The sequence below is a fragment of the Lampetra fluviatilis genome, chromosome 51 (assembly GCF_964198595.1).
Source record: "Lampetra fluviatilis chromosome 51, kcLamFluv1.1, whole genome shotgun sequence".
NCBI classification, from domain to species: Eukaryota; Metazoa; Chordata; class Hyperoartia; order Petromyzontiformes; family Petromyzontidae; genus Lampetra; species Lampetra fluviatilis.
In genome coordinates this window covers 1,237,070-1,249,974 of record NC_136325.1, presented here as the reverse complement: position 1 = coordinate 1,249,974, position 12,905 = coordinate 1,237,070, and the positions used below count along the sequence as shown (strand labels likewise).

At 42.5% G+C, this 12,905-nt stretch overlaps 1 protein-coding gene across 1 annotated transcript in view; it reads right to left on the bottom strand.

Annotated features, from left to right (window-relative positions):
• LOC144948818 (IgGFc-binding protein-like) overlaps nucleotides 1-12,905 on the bottom strand; it is a 58,050-nt gene that overhangs the window by 17,404 nt on the left and 27,741 nt on the right. The window lies entirely within an intron of this gene.

Genomic DNA, 12,905 nt, shown 5'->3' with positions numbered 1-12,905 from the left:
CTCAAGGGACCGTGCTTGCACACGCAACGCTGGTACCCTATGAGGAACCACTAGTGGCTCAGGTAACCACCGATCCTCCGTCGCGACCGCATTCGGACTGTGATGACGGATGGCTGGATGCGCTTTGCGCGGGATCAGTGGACCTGTCCGACTCGCAGCGTGCGCAGCTGCGAGTTCTCCTGAACGAATTTGCTGACGTTTTTAGTCAACACAAATTTGATATTGGTTGTACTAAATTGCTGCGACACCATATTGACACGGGTGACAGCGCGCCAATCGGTTGAGTCCCGCCGAAAAGGATCATGTCAAATCGGCTGTTGATGACATGCTAGCCGCCGATATCATTTCCCCTTCCAACAGCCCGTGGGGCGCGCCGATCGTTTTGGTGAAAAAACACGACGGCTCACTGCGGTTTTGTGTCGACTTTCGGCGATTGAACAAAATTTCTGTGGCAGATGCATACCCGCTTCCTCGAATGGATGAGTCGCTCGATGCCTTGGCGGGGGCGCGATTCTTTTCCACCCTCGATTTATTATCTGGATTCTGGCAGCTTCCTCTGGATGACGATTCAAAACCTAAGACTGCTTTTCGTACACCGCAAGGTCTCTTCCAATTTAACCGCTTGCCGATGGGCTTACACTCTGCGCCGGCAACTTTTCAGCGGTTAATGGAACTGGTCTTGGCAGGCTTGCAATGGCATTCGTGTTTAATTTACTTGGACGATGTCATCGTCTTTAGCAAATCCTTCGAGGAACACCTCCAGAGGCTGCGTGCTGTTTTTCTCAAAATGCGGGCTGCCAATTTAAAATTTAAACCGCAGAAGTGCCATTTGCTCCGCGAATCGGTGCGGTATTTGGGTCACATTGTTGGGTGCTCGGGGATATCCACTGATCCCGCCAAAACGGAATGCGTCAGCTCCTGGCCGACTCCCACCTCGGTGGGAGAGGTCAGGAGTTTCATTGGGTTCGCGTCGTACTATCGACGGTTTGTGGCTGACTTCGCTACGATCGCGAAACCATTGCATGCCTTGACGTCCAAGGGAGTCAGGTTTCATTGGGGGCTGGAGGAGGAGGCCGCTTTTCGCGCCCTCCGGAAAGCCCTGGTGGGGGCTCCGCCGTTGAATTACCCCGATTTCTCACAACCCTTCTTGCTCGATACAGATGCAAGTAACACGGGCATCGGGGGCGTGCTGTCCCAGCTCATTGGGGGTGTAGAGCATGTGGTGGCTTACGGTAGTCGGGTACTGTCTCCAGCGGAACAACGGTACTGCGTTACTCGTCGGGAATTATTGGCAATTGTTTATTTCATTCAGCAGTACCGCCCGTATCTGTACGGTCGGCGTTTCACCGTCCGTACAGATCATGCGGCCCTACAGTACGCTCTGCGGGTTCAACAACCATCGGGCCAGTTGTCTCGATGGTTGGAGATTCTCCAAGACTACGACTTTGTCACCACATATCGTAAGGGCGTCCGCCACACGAACGCTGACGCCCTGTCGCGGTTGCCACCCACTTCGGAGTGCGCTTGCCTCCTGGGTTCGGGGCGTTGTAGGCCCCCGAACGTCACCACCGATTCGGTCCTCGTGGCCGCCGCCGATGCGCCTTCGGCTTCGGGTCCTATCGAGCAAGAAGGGAGGGATTCGTTGCTGGGGTTGTCGGTCGCGGAATGGGGACGCCTCCAAATGGAGGACACCTCCCTCCTCGCTCTGCGCCGTCGCGCCGGGGGGGTTGGGCAGGGGGTGGCGAACATTGACTCGTGGGGGTTGTTCCAGGGTCTTTTAATGCACTGGGACGGAAAAACCCGCCGCCAGCGGCTCGTGGTACCTGCAGCATTGAGGGGTAAGGTGGTATGGGCTGTTCATGAGCGGCTTCTGCACTTGGGGGTTCACAAGACCTTTGCCACGCTCCAGCTCGATTTCTTCTGGCCGGGCATGGCAAAGGACGTGGGGGATCTCCTGGGGTCGTGCACGCAATGCGCGCAGCGGAAGCCACCAGCTAGGGGGTCCAACCCTCCGCTGCAGTCCATAAAGGTTTCCCGGGTTAACAAGCTCGTTGCTCTAGACATACTTGGGCCATTTCCCGCTACACCCAGGGGGAATAGGTATTTATTGACAGGGGTCGAATACTTCACGAGATGGCCTATGGCCTGGCCCCTGGCCAACCAGTCGGCAGCAGCCATCGCGGAGGCCTTTGTCCAGGGCTATGTCCTCGACAAAGGTGCTCCGGAACGGCTGCTTACTGACCAGGGTAAGAATTTTTCGGGAAAACTCCTCCGCGAGGTGTGCGACCTCTTGGGTACGGAGAAAATTCGGACCTCCCCGTATCTCCCACAAACTGACGGGATGGTGGAACGGCTGCATCGGACCATCACGTCTATGCTGTCCCAGCAGGTGTCGGAATCCCAGACAGATTGGGACCTTCACATAGCCGGTGTGTTGCAGGCCTACAGGATGGCTCCCCATGCGGCCAACGGATTTTCCCCTTTCTTTTTAATGTATGGCCGCGAGGCTAACCCCCCTGTGACGACCCAGCTGAAGCTCTCGGCGCCTCAGGCGAAGTCTACCTTGTCCGAACACGTTAAATTTAACATCAGCAAATTATCTGAGGCGCGGGAAGCGGCCGTGCAAAATTCTGAACTCCGCCAGAGGGCGAACGAGAGGCTTCGGCTGGGGCGGGTACATGTGTTCAAATGGAAACCAGGGGACAGGGCATGGTTGCACTGTCCCCAGGTGCCGCTGGCAACCTCGTCAAAGTTGGTACGGCCGTGGCGGGGGCCAGTGGAGGTCGTACAGGTCTTACGGCCGCAATGTGTTCGCGTCAAATGGGGGAGGCGTCGGTGGTACGTGCACCCCTCAAGGTTGAAACCGTTCATTGCGCCGGGCCGTGGTTCACACACACACACGCATGGCCAAACGTGTGAGGGGTTCGCCGACTCACCGACGTCGCTGCTCTCGCCTAACCTGACATCAACTGTTCCATCTCCAGGTGCAACAGGAGTGACAGGTCCACGCCCGCCAACCCCTCCCGGAGGGGTCGGGGGTCACTCGGCAGCGACGCCAGACTCTCTTGCACCCGGACCGTCAAAAACCGCCACTGAGCGTGCCGGGATGGGCCCTTGTGACGGGCCCGCCGCGAGAACGCGCGCCAAAACGCGCAGACTATTGTGAGGTCGGCCGTTGGGGGGCCCTTGCGGACAGTGGGGGGGGGAGGCGTCCGGAGAGTGTGTATATATGTTGGGTTTGCGGAATGGGGTATTTATTCGGGAGGGTGCGCCGGGTTATTTTTTTTCTCTTTCTTCTTCTACCTTGTTCCTGTTGTTGTTGTTGTTGTTGTTAGGGTTGTCATGGTTCTTGTTGAAATTACGCGAGGCACACACGGTTTTGGGGAGGGATGCACCTTTATTCTGTTTTTGTTGCAGCCGGGGACGGCTGCGAGCTGTACGAGGGGGGGTGATGTAGAGGTGTAATTGTGTATGGGAGCGGATGGCCAACAAACACAAGGGGCGTGGTTAGGGCCGTACACATAGGAGGTGCTCGCACCGACGTCCGCACCTGCATCCCCCACGGGCCCCTCCCGGGGGGGCCGAGGACTATAAAAGGTGGTGAGCCGGAGGGCTCGAGGTCGAAGTATCAGCTTTAACCAGCGAAGACGGAAGACCAGCTAGAATAGGCCCCGGAGCTTCCCTGGCTCGCTGTCCTTGTAAGGGCTGACCAGGGCTAGCCGGTGGCGTGGCCCCGAGAGCCCAGACTGACGAGCAGGTCTGGGGACTCAGGGTGCCGGATCCCAGCTTGACCAGGGCTGGGACAGGTAGCCTCCCTTAGCTCCCTAGTGGAGGACTTGGGCTTAGGTTAGCGGGGCTTAGATGTCGTGTCTCCCTGTTAGCCGAGTAAGAGGACGTTACCCCTTAGGTCCTGTGTATACTCGTTAACTGTATACAAGTTGTGTTAATAAATAAGTGTGCCTCCGATCCCGTCGTCAAGCCTCCTGAGTACTTACTACATATACACAATCCTTTAATTGTATTTATTATTGCAGCAAAATGAATTATGCTTCGTTGTAAAATGTCTTGATGTAGTGCTGTAGTATTTTCATGTTTATATTGGGTGCATTTGCTTGGTGTTGACGCTGCTGATGGTGATTCTGTTGTTGATGTTGCAAATACAGTTGGGGGTAAATCTGTAGTCTGTGAAGGAGCTGGTGTTGAGTCGAAAGGAGGGGCTTCGGTGCCTTCATTAGATAGAGAATGTTACACGCAAGTAAGAAGTGAATTATTTGTGCAGGATTGTATTGCATTGAGGTTCATAATCGTGAGCCTTTTATTATAATGGTGTTTGGTGGTAAATCATGTATTATTACGGTGCTGTGATATCAATGTCATATTTGTATTGGGTGCATTTACCTGGTGTGGATTGTGATGGAGGATTTGATGCTGATGTTGATTCTAATGATGGGGCATCGGTGCCTTTATTGTGTAAGAAATGTAACAGACAGGTCATCAATTAGCTCTTGAGAATTTTTGAATTAAGATTTTATAAAAAATGTATATTAGTGCTGCTAAACCAAAATTCACAGTCAAATGTTTAATGTTGTCTGATAGTAAACAATCTATTAAGTGCATTATTTGGTATATTTACTTGGTGATGATATTGCTGATGGTGACTTTGTTGTTGGTGTTGGAAATTCAGTTGCTGGTAAATCTGTAGACTGTGGAGGAGCTGGTGTTGATTCGAAAGGAGGGGCTTCGGTGCCTTCATTACACAGAGAGTGTTACACGCAAGTAAGAAGTGAATTATTTGTGCAGGATTGTATTGCGTTGATGTTCATTCTCGTGAAATTTAAAAAAATGTGTTTATAACAATGTTTGGTGGTAAATCATGTATTGTTACAGTGCTGTGATTTCAACGTCATATTTTCTATTGAAAGCATTTATCTGGTGTCGATTCTGCTGCAGGATTTGGTGCTGATGTTGATTCTAATTATAGGGCCTCAGTGCCTTCATTGTGTAAGAAACGTGATGGCCAGGTCACCAATTAGCTGTTGAGGAATATTGCATTACATTTTTAAAATACATCTTTTTTTGTTGCTGTACCAATATTTATAGTAACTCATTTTTGACCAATTGATTGAAAATAGCCTCAAGAATTGTAACTTTTTTTTATATAGAATGATGGGATAATCAGTTGGTTTCAAACTGTGAAAGATTCCTTTCCTAAATTCCAATTAAACGTATTAAGGCAGATATTTAATTATGTATTAAAGTAATTGTATTTTTTAATGTGACTGTTTAGTGCATTGTGTCGTACTATTTTGGTTTAAAATGTTTTATTTGCAAATGAAATTTGAACATGAATATGGCAATGTGGTATTTGTTTGACATGCTGGATTATTATGAGGCCTTACCGTCAATGTGTCATTTGCACTGTGTGAATTTAATTGACCTGGATGGTGCCGATGGGAATGTGGTCGTTTTCTGTGTGGATGTTGGTAAATGTGGAGCTGGAGGAATTGGTTCTGTTGATTCTAATATTTGGGCTACAGTGCCTTCATTGCGTAAACAACGTTACAGGCAAGTAAGAAGTGAATTATATATGGAGTACTGTATTGCATTAAAGTTCATCATCATGAACATTTGAAAATACAGGTAGTCCCCGACTTACGATGGTCCGACTTACGATATTTCGAGTTTACGATGGCGATAGCGATTCGACAAAATTGTTAAATATTTAACATTTCGCGCGGCAGGCAAACGCAGCAGCATTTCGAGGTACGATACTGTACGTTGGGACGCTGCTGGGATGTACTGTACGTATATAATTTATACAGTACAGTACTGTAAATTGCTCTGTTTTGCTAAATAATCACCATTCTTTAAGACTCCTGGGTAGGCTAGGCCATTTTCGACTTACGATGGGGTCGTCGTAACGCATCTCCATCGTAAGTCGGGGACTACCTGTAATGAGTTTATTTTTGTTAATTAATTTAACAAATTATCTGTTGTGGTAAATATTGTATTGTTGTTGTACTAGTGATCTCAATGTCATCTTTGTATTGGGTACATTTACCTGGTGTTGATCCTGCTGGAGGATTTGGTGATGATGTTGATTCTAACGATGGTGCTTCAGTGCCTTTATAGAGCAAATAACACGGAAGGAAAACGTATGGGTTTTAGGTGTTTCATTTGTCATTGTATTAAGCATGTTGAACTTCTTTCGCGTCGTACATAGCCAATCATGCTAATTGTGACATTATTGTTCAGTAATTTAATGCAAATACGTTTTGCATCAAAAAGTGGTTTCTCTTTGTGAAAGCGGTATATGTTTAAGTTAAGTGTACAAGTGTATTTGTATATATTTTATATTGAATTGTATTTATTATTGGAGAAAAATGAATTATGTTTTGTTGTAAAAGGTCTTGATGTAGCGCTGTAGTATTGTGATGTTTATATTGGGTGCATTTACTTGGTGTTGACGCTGCTGATGGTGATTTTGTTGTCGATGTTGGAGATACAGTTGGGGGTAAATCTGTCGACTGTGGAGGAGCTGGTGTTGATTCGAAAGGTGGGGCATCAGTGCCTTCATTACACAGAGAATGTTACGCGCAAGTAAGAAGTGAATTATTTGTGCAGGATTGTATTGCGTTGATGTTCATTCTCGTGAAACTTTAAAAACATTTTGAACTATGTTTATTATGTATCACAATGATGTTTGGTGGTAAATCATGTATTGTTACGGTGTTGTGATCTCAATGTCATATGTATACTGTGCTGTGATCTCAATGCCATGTTTTCAATTGAATGCATTAATCTGGTGTCGATTCTGCTGCAGGATTTGGTGCTGATGTTGATTCTAATTATAGGGCATCAGTGCCTTCATTGTGTAAGAAACGTGATGGCCAGGTCACCAATTAACTGTTGAGGAATATTGCATTACATTTTTTAAATACATCTATTTTTGTTGCTGTACCAATATTTATAGTAACTCATTTTTGACCAATTGATTGAAAATAGCCTCAAGAAATGTTACTTTTTTGTATAGAATGATGGGATAATCGGTTGGTTTCAAACTGTGAAAGATTCCTTTCCTAAATTCCAATTAAACGTATTAAGGCAGATATTTAATTAAATATTAAAGTAATTGTATGTTTTAATGTGACTGTTTAGTGCATTGTGTCGTACTATTTTGATTTAAAATGTTTTATTTGCAAATGAAATTTGAACATGAACATGGCAATGTGGTATTTGTGTGACATGCTGGATTATTATGGGGCCTTACTATCAATGTGTCATTTGCACTGTGTGAATTTAATTGACCTGGATGGTGCCGATGGGAATGTGGTCGTTTTCTGTGTGGATGTTGGTAAATGTGGAGCTGGAGGAATTGGTTCTGTTGATTCTAATATTTGGGCTACAGTGCCTTCATTGCGTAAACAACGTTACAGGCAAGTAAGAAGTGAATTATATATGGAGTACTGTATTGCATTAAAGTTCATCATCATGAACGTTTGAAAATAATTAGTTTATTTTTGTTAATTAATATTAACAAATTATCTCTTGTGGTAAATATTGTATTGTTGTTGTACTAGTGATCTCAATGTCATCTTTGTATTGGGTACATTTACCTAGTGTTGATCCTGCTGGAGGATTTGGTGATGATGTTGATTCTAACGATGGTGCTTCAGTGCCTTTATAGAGCAAATAACACGGAAGGAAAACGTATGGGTTTTAGGTGTTTCATTTGTCATTGTATTAAGCATGTTGAACTTCTTTTGCGTCGTACATAGCCAACCATGTTAATTGTGAAATTATTTTTCAGTATTTTAATGCAAGGATGTTTTGCATCAAAAAGTGGTTTCTCTTTGTGAAAGCGGTATATGTTTAAGTTAAGTGTACAAGTGTATTTGTATATATTTTATATTGAATTGTATTTATTATTGTAGCAAAACGAATTATGCTTCGTTGTAAAAGGTCTTGACGTAGTGCTGTAGTATTGTGATGTTTATATTGGGTGCATTTACTTGGTGTTGACGCTGCTGATGGTGATTTTGTTGTCGATGTCGGAAATACAGTTGGGGGTAAATCTGTAGACTGTGGAGGAGCTGGTGTTGATTCGAAAGGTGGGGCATCAGTGCCTTCATTACACAGAGAATGTTACGCGCAAGTAAGAAGTGAATTATTTGTGCAGGAATGTATTGCGTTGATGTTCATTCTCGTGAAACTTAAAAAAAATTACGTTTGTTTATAACAATGTTTGGTGGTAAATCATGTATTGTTACAGTGCTGTGATGTCAATGTCATACTTATAGTGTGCTGTGATTTCAATGTCATATTTTCTATTGAAAGCATTTATCTGGTGTCGATTCTGCTGCAGGATTTGGTGCTGATGTTGATTCTAATTATAGGGCCTCAGTGCCTTCATTGTGTAAGAAACGTGATGGCCAGGTCACCAATTAGCTGTTGAGGAATATTGCATTACATTTTTAAAATACATCTATTATTGTTGCTGTACCAATATTTATAGTAACTCTTTTTGACCAATTGATTGAAAATCGCCTCAATTTTTGCATAGGATGAGGGGATAATCGGTTGGTTTCAAACTGTGAAAGATTCCTTTCCTAAATTCCAATTAAACGAATTAAGGCAGATATTTTAACTATGTATGAAAGTAATAATATTTTAAAATTTGACTGTTTAGTGCATTGTGTCGTACTATTTTGGTTTAAAAAAATGTATTTGCAAATGAAATTTAAACATGAATATGGCAATGTGGTATTTGTTTGACATGCCGGATTATTATGAGGCCTTACCGTCAATGTGTCATTTGCACTGTGTGAATTTAATTGACCTGGATGGTGCCGATGGGAATGTGGTCGATTTCTGCGTGGATGTTGATAGATGTGGAGCTGGAGGAATTGGTTCTGTTGATTCTAATATTTGGGCTACAGTGCCCTCATTGCGTAAACAACGTTACAGGCAAGTAAGAAGTGAATTATATATGGAGTACTGTATTGCATTAAAGTTCATCATCATGAACATTTGAAAATACAGGTAGTCCCCGACTTACGATGGTCCGACTTACGATATTTCGATTTTACGATGGCGATAGCGATTCGATAAAAATTGTTAAATATTTTACATTTCGCGCGGCAGGCAAACGCAGCAGCGTTTCGAGGTACGATACTGTAAATTGGGACGCTGCCGGGATGTACTGTACATATATAATTTACACAGTACAGTACTGTAAATTGCTCTGTTTCGCTAAATAATCACCATTCTTTAAGACTCCTGGGTAGGCTAGGCCATTTTCGACTTACGATGGGGTCGTCGTAACGCATCTCCATCGTAAGTCGGGGACTATCTGTAATGAGTTTATTTTTGTTAATTAATTTAACAAATTATCTGTTGTGGTAAATCTTGTATTGTTGTTGTACTAGTGATCTCAATGTCATCTTTGTATTGGGTACATTTACCTGGTGTTGATCCTGCTGGAGGATTTGGTGATGATGTTGATTCTAACGATGGTGCTTCAGTGCCTTTATAGAGCAAATAACACGGAAGAAAAACGTATGGGTTTTAGGTGTTTCATTTGTCATTGTATTAAGCATGTTGAACTTCTTTCGCGTCGTACATAGCCAATCATGCTAATTGTGAAATTATTGTTCAGTATTTTAATGCAAATACGTTTTGCATCAAAAAGTGGTTTCTCTTTGTGAAAGCGGTATATGTTTAAGTTAAGTGTACAAGTGTATTTGTATATATTTTATATTGAGTTGTATTTATTATTGGAGAAAAATGAATTATGTTTCGTTGTAAAAGGTCTTGATGTAGCGCTGTAGTATTGTAATGTTTATATTGGGTGCATTTACTTGGTGTTGACGCTGCTGATGGTGATTTTGTTGTCGATGTTGGAAATACAGTTGGGGGTAAATCTGTCGACTGTGGAGGAGCTGGTGTTGATTCGAAAGGTGGGGCATCAGTGCCTTCATTACACAGAGAATGTTACGCGCAAGTAAGAAGTGAATTATTTGTGCAGGATTGTATTGCGTTTATGTTCATTCTCGTGAACCTTTAAAAACATTTTAAACTATGTTTATTACGTATCACAATGATGTTTGGTGGTAAATCATGTATTGTTACGGTGTTGTGATCTCAATGTCATATGTATACTGTGCTGTGATCTCAATGCGATGTTTTCTATTGAATGCATTTACCTGGTGTCGATTTTGTTGGAGGATTTGATGCCGATGTTGATTCTAACGATGGCTCCTCAGTGCCTTTTAAAGAACAAAGAACACAGCAGGGAAATCTATAGGTTTTTGGCGTTTCAGTAGTCGTTGTGAAGAAGACATCCATCAGCATTGAAATTGAAATCGGTCTTGTGAAATTATTATGTATTCTATTGCAAACCTGTTTTTGCATGAAAAGTGGTTTCTTTTTGTGAGATCAATTTATATTTAAGTGTACAAGTGTTTTTGTACATTTAAAAATGTTTTGAATTGTATTTATTATTGCGGCAAAATGAATTGTGCTTCGTTGTAAAAGATCTTAACGTAGTGCCGTAGTATTGTCATGTTCATGTTAGGTGCATTTACTTGGTGTTGACGCTGCTGATGGTGATTTTGTTGTCGATGTCGGAAATACAGTTGGTGGTAAATCTGTAGTCTGCGGCGGAGCTGATGTTGAGTCGAAAGGAGGGGCTTCAGTGCCTTCATTAGATAATGTTACACGCAAATAAGAAGTGCATCATTTGTGCAGGATTGTATTGCATTGACGTTTATAATCGTAACCCTTTTGTTAAAACAATGATGTTTGGTGGTAAATCATGTATTATTACCGTGCTGTGATCTTTATGTCATATATTTGTATTGTGTGCATTTACCTGGTGTCGATTGTGCTGGAGGATTTGGTGCTGATGTTGATGGGGCATCGGTGCCTTTATTGTGTAAGAAATGTAATATACAGGTCATCAATTAGCTCTTGAGGATTTTTGAATTAAGATTTCATAAGAAATGTATATTAGTGCTGCTAAACCAATATTCAGTGACATTTTTCATGTTGTCTGAGAGTAAACAATGTATTAAGTGCTGTATTTGGTATATTTACTTGGTGGTGATGATATTGTTGACGGTGACTTTGTTGTTGGTATTGGAAATTCAGTTGCTGGTAAATCTGTTGACTGTGGTGGAGCTGGTGCTGATGGAGTTGGTGCTGGTGTCGACTCTGATGATACCACATCGCGAATTAGTTCATGCAAATGTGTATTTGGTATTAATACAGAGTTGTGAGAATGCTGACCTTTTCATGGTAAATTGTCAAATATGTTACATATTGTCTTTAAATTTACCAAAGTAAATGGCTTAAAATATATCCAAGCTGCCATTTAGAATACATTGCTGGAGATGTATCCTCTGGATATGCTGATGTAGTTCACTTGACTGTGGAGTGGGTGCAATGTCCTTTTTTAGCCAATTCACTCTTGGTATCCAGTGTCCTAAACATTTCGAAGGCTTTTACTCCACTTTTCTCACAAAACCTCTCCACCATCATTCCTGACACTCTTTTCATGCACAAAAAACATTGTCTATTTTACATGATTCTGTTATAAAAACATGTTCTGCCATTCGTTTTGAATTCCTTTGGTAATTTTTAATATTTACATTTTTGTTGTTATACACAGCATATATAATACACACTAAGATGTCTATTTCTATCTATATATAAAATTCGCATGTATCCATTCGTCTGTCCATCTGTCACACTCTGAATCTCTCAAAAGCTACATGGAGGAAAACATGGATAAAAATCGAAACATGGTCTCTTGCTGAGGGCATTCCGAGAAAAGAGTGTAAAAGGTATGCGAATCTTCTTGGTTCTTTCGGTAAAGTCACGTAGAAGGAAAATAATAAAAATAAAACATAATAAAATAATTCTCACGACGTTTCGGCCACAACGCAGGTCTGTCTCTCGACAGACCTGTTCTCCACCTGAAGACGGCTGCTTGCGTTGTGGCCGAAACGTCGTGAGAATTATTTTATTATGTTTTATTTTTATTATTTTATTATTTTCCTTCTACGTGACTTTACCGAAAGAACCAAGAAGATGAATCCCTGCAGTCACGAAAACTTTAAATCGAAATTTAAGGTATGCGAATATACATACAAATATAAATACCATGTATCTATTATTGGACGTTAACTCATGCTGAAACAGACACATTTGTATTGTTTTATTCGGCAATGTTCGCATGCATCCTACCCCCTCCCCCGCTTTGCGCTCAGGCTCAGCTGGTACGGTCTGGATTTGGTGGTGAAATTTGTAATCGGGCCAGTTTCCAATGCATTGTTGTGCTTATGGTTGTGGTTGTAATGCGGTTATGGTTGTGGTTATAATGTGCTTATACTGTAGATGTGATCATGTGTTTATAGTTGAAATTATGTGCTTATGGTTGTGGTTAGAATGTGGTTATGGTTGTGGTTATAACATTGTTGTTACTGTTGTTGATTGAAAGTAGACCAAAGAGTGTCATTGAAAAATAAATATTAAGCTATCCATCTCTTTAAAAAATTAGGATGCCAATTATACATTCAGGAAAAGCTCACTAAGTTTCAAGAGAGTTTTGTTTAGAAGTTTGGCCATGTGGGAGGAAACCAGAGTACCTGGAGATAACCCACACACATAAGAAGTTACAATAATTATATATTATTGCATTCTTATAGCCCCAAGCCTTGCTGGTAACCCATCCAAGAACTTATCAGGCTCAATGCTGCTTCGCTGACAACGTCTAAGTTGATGGGGTGCAATTAAAGTGCTTTGGTCAAAGACAATGAATAATAATTCGGACACAAATACAATTAAATCTCATTATGTGTGGGCAGGTTATCCTTGATTGTAACATAAATATTTTAAGTTTT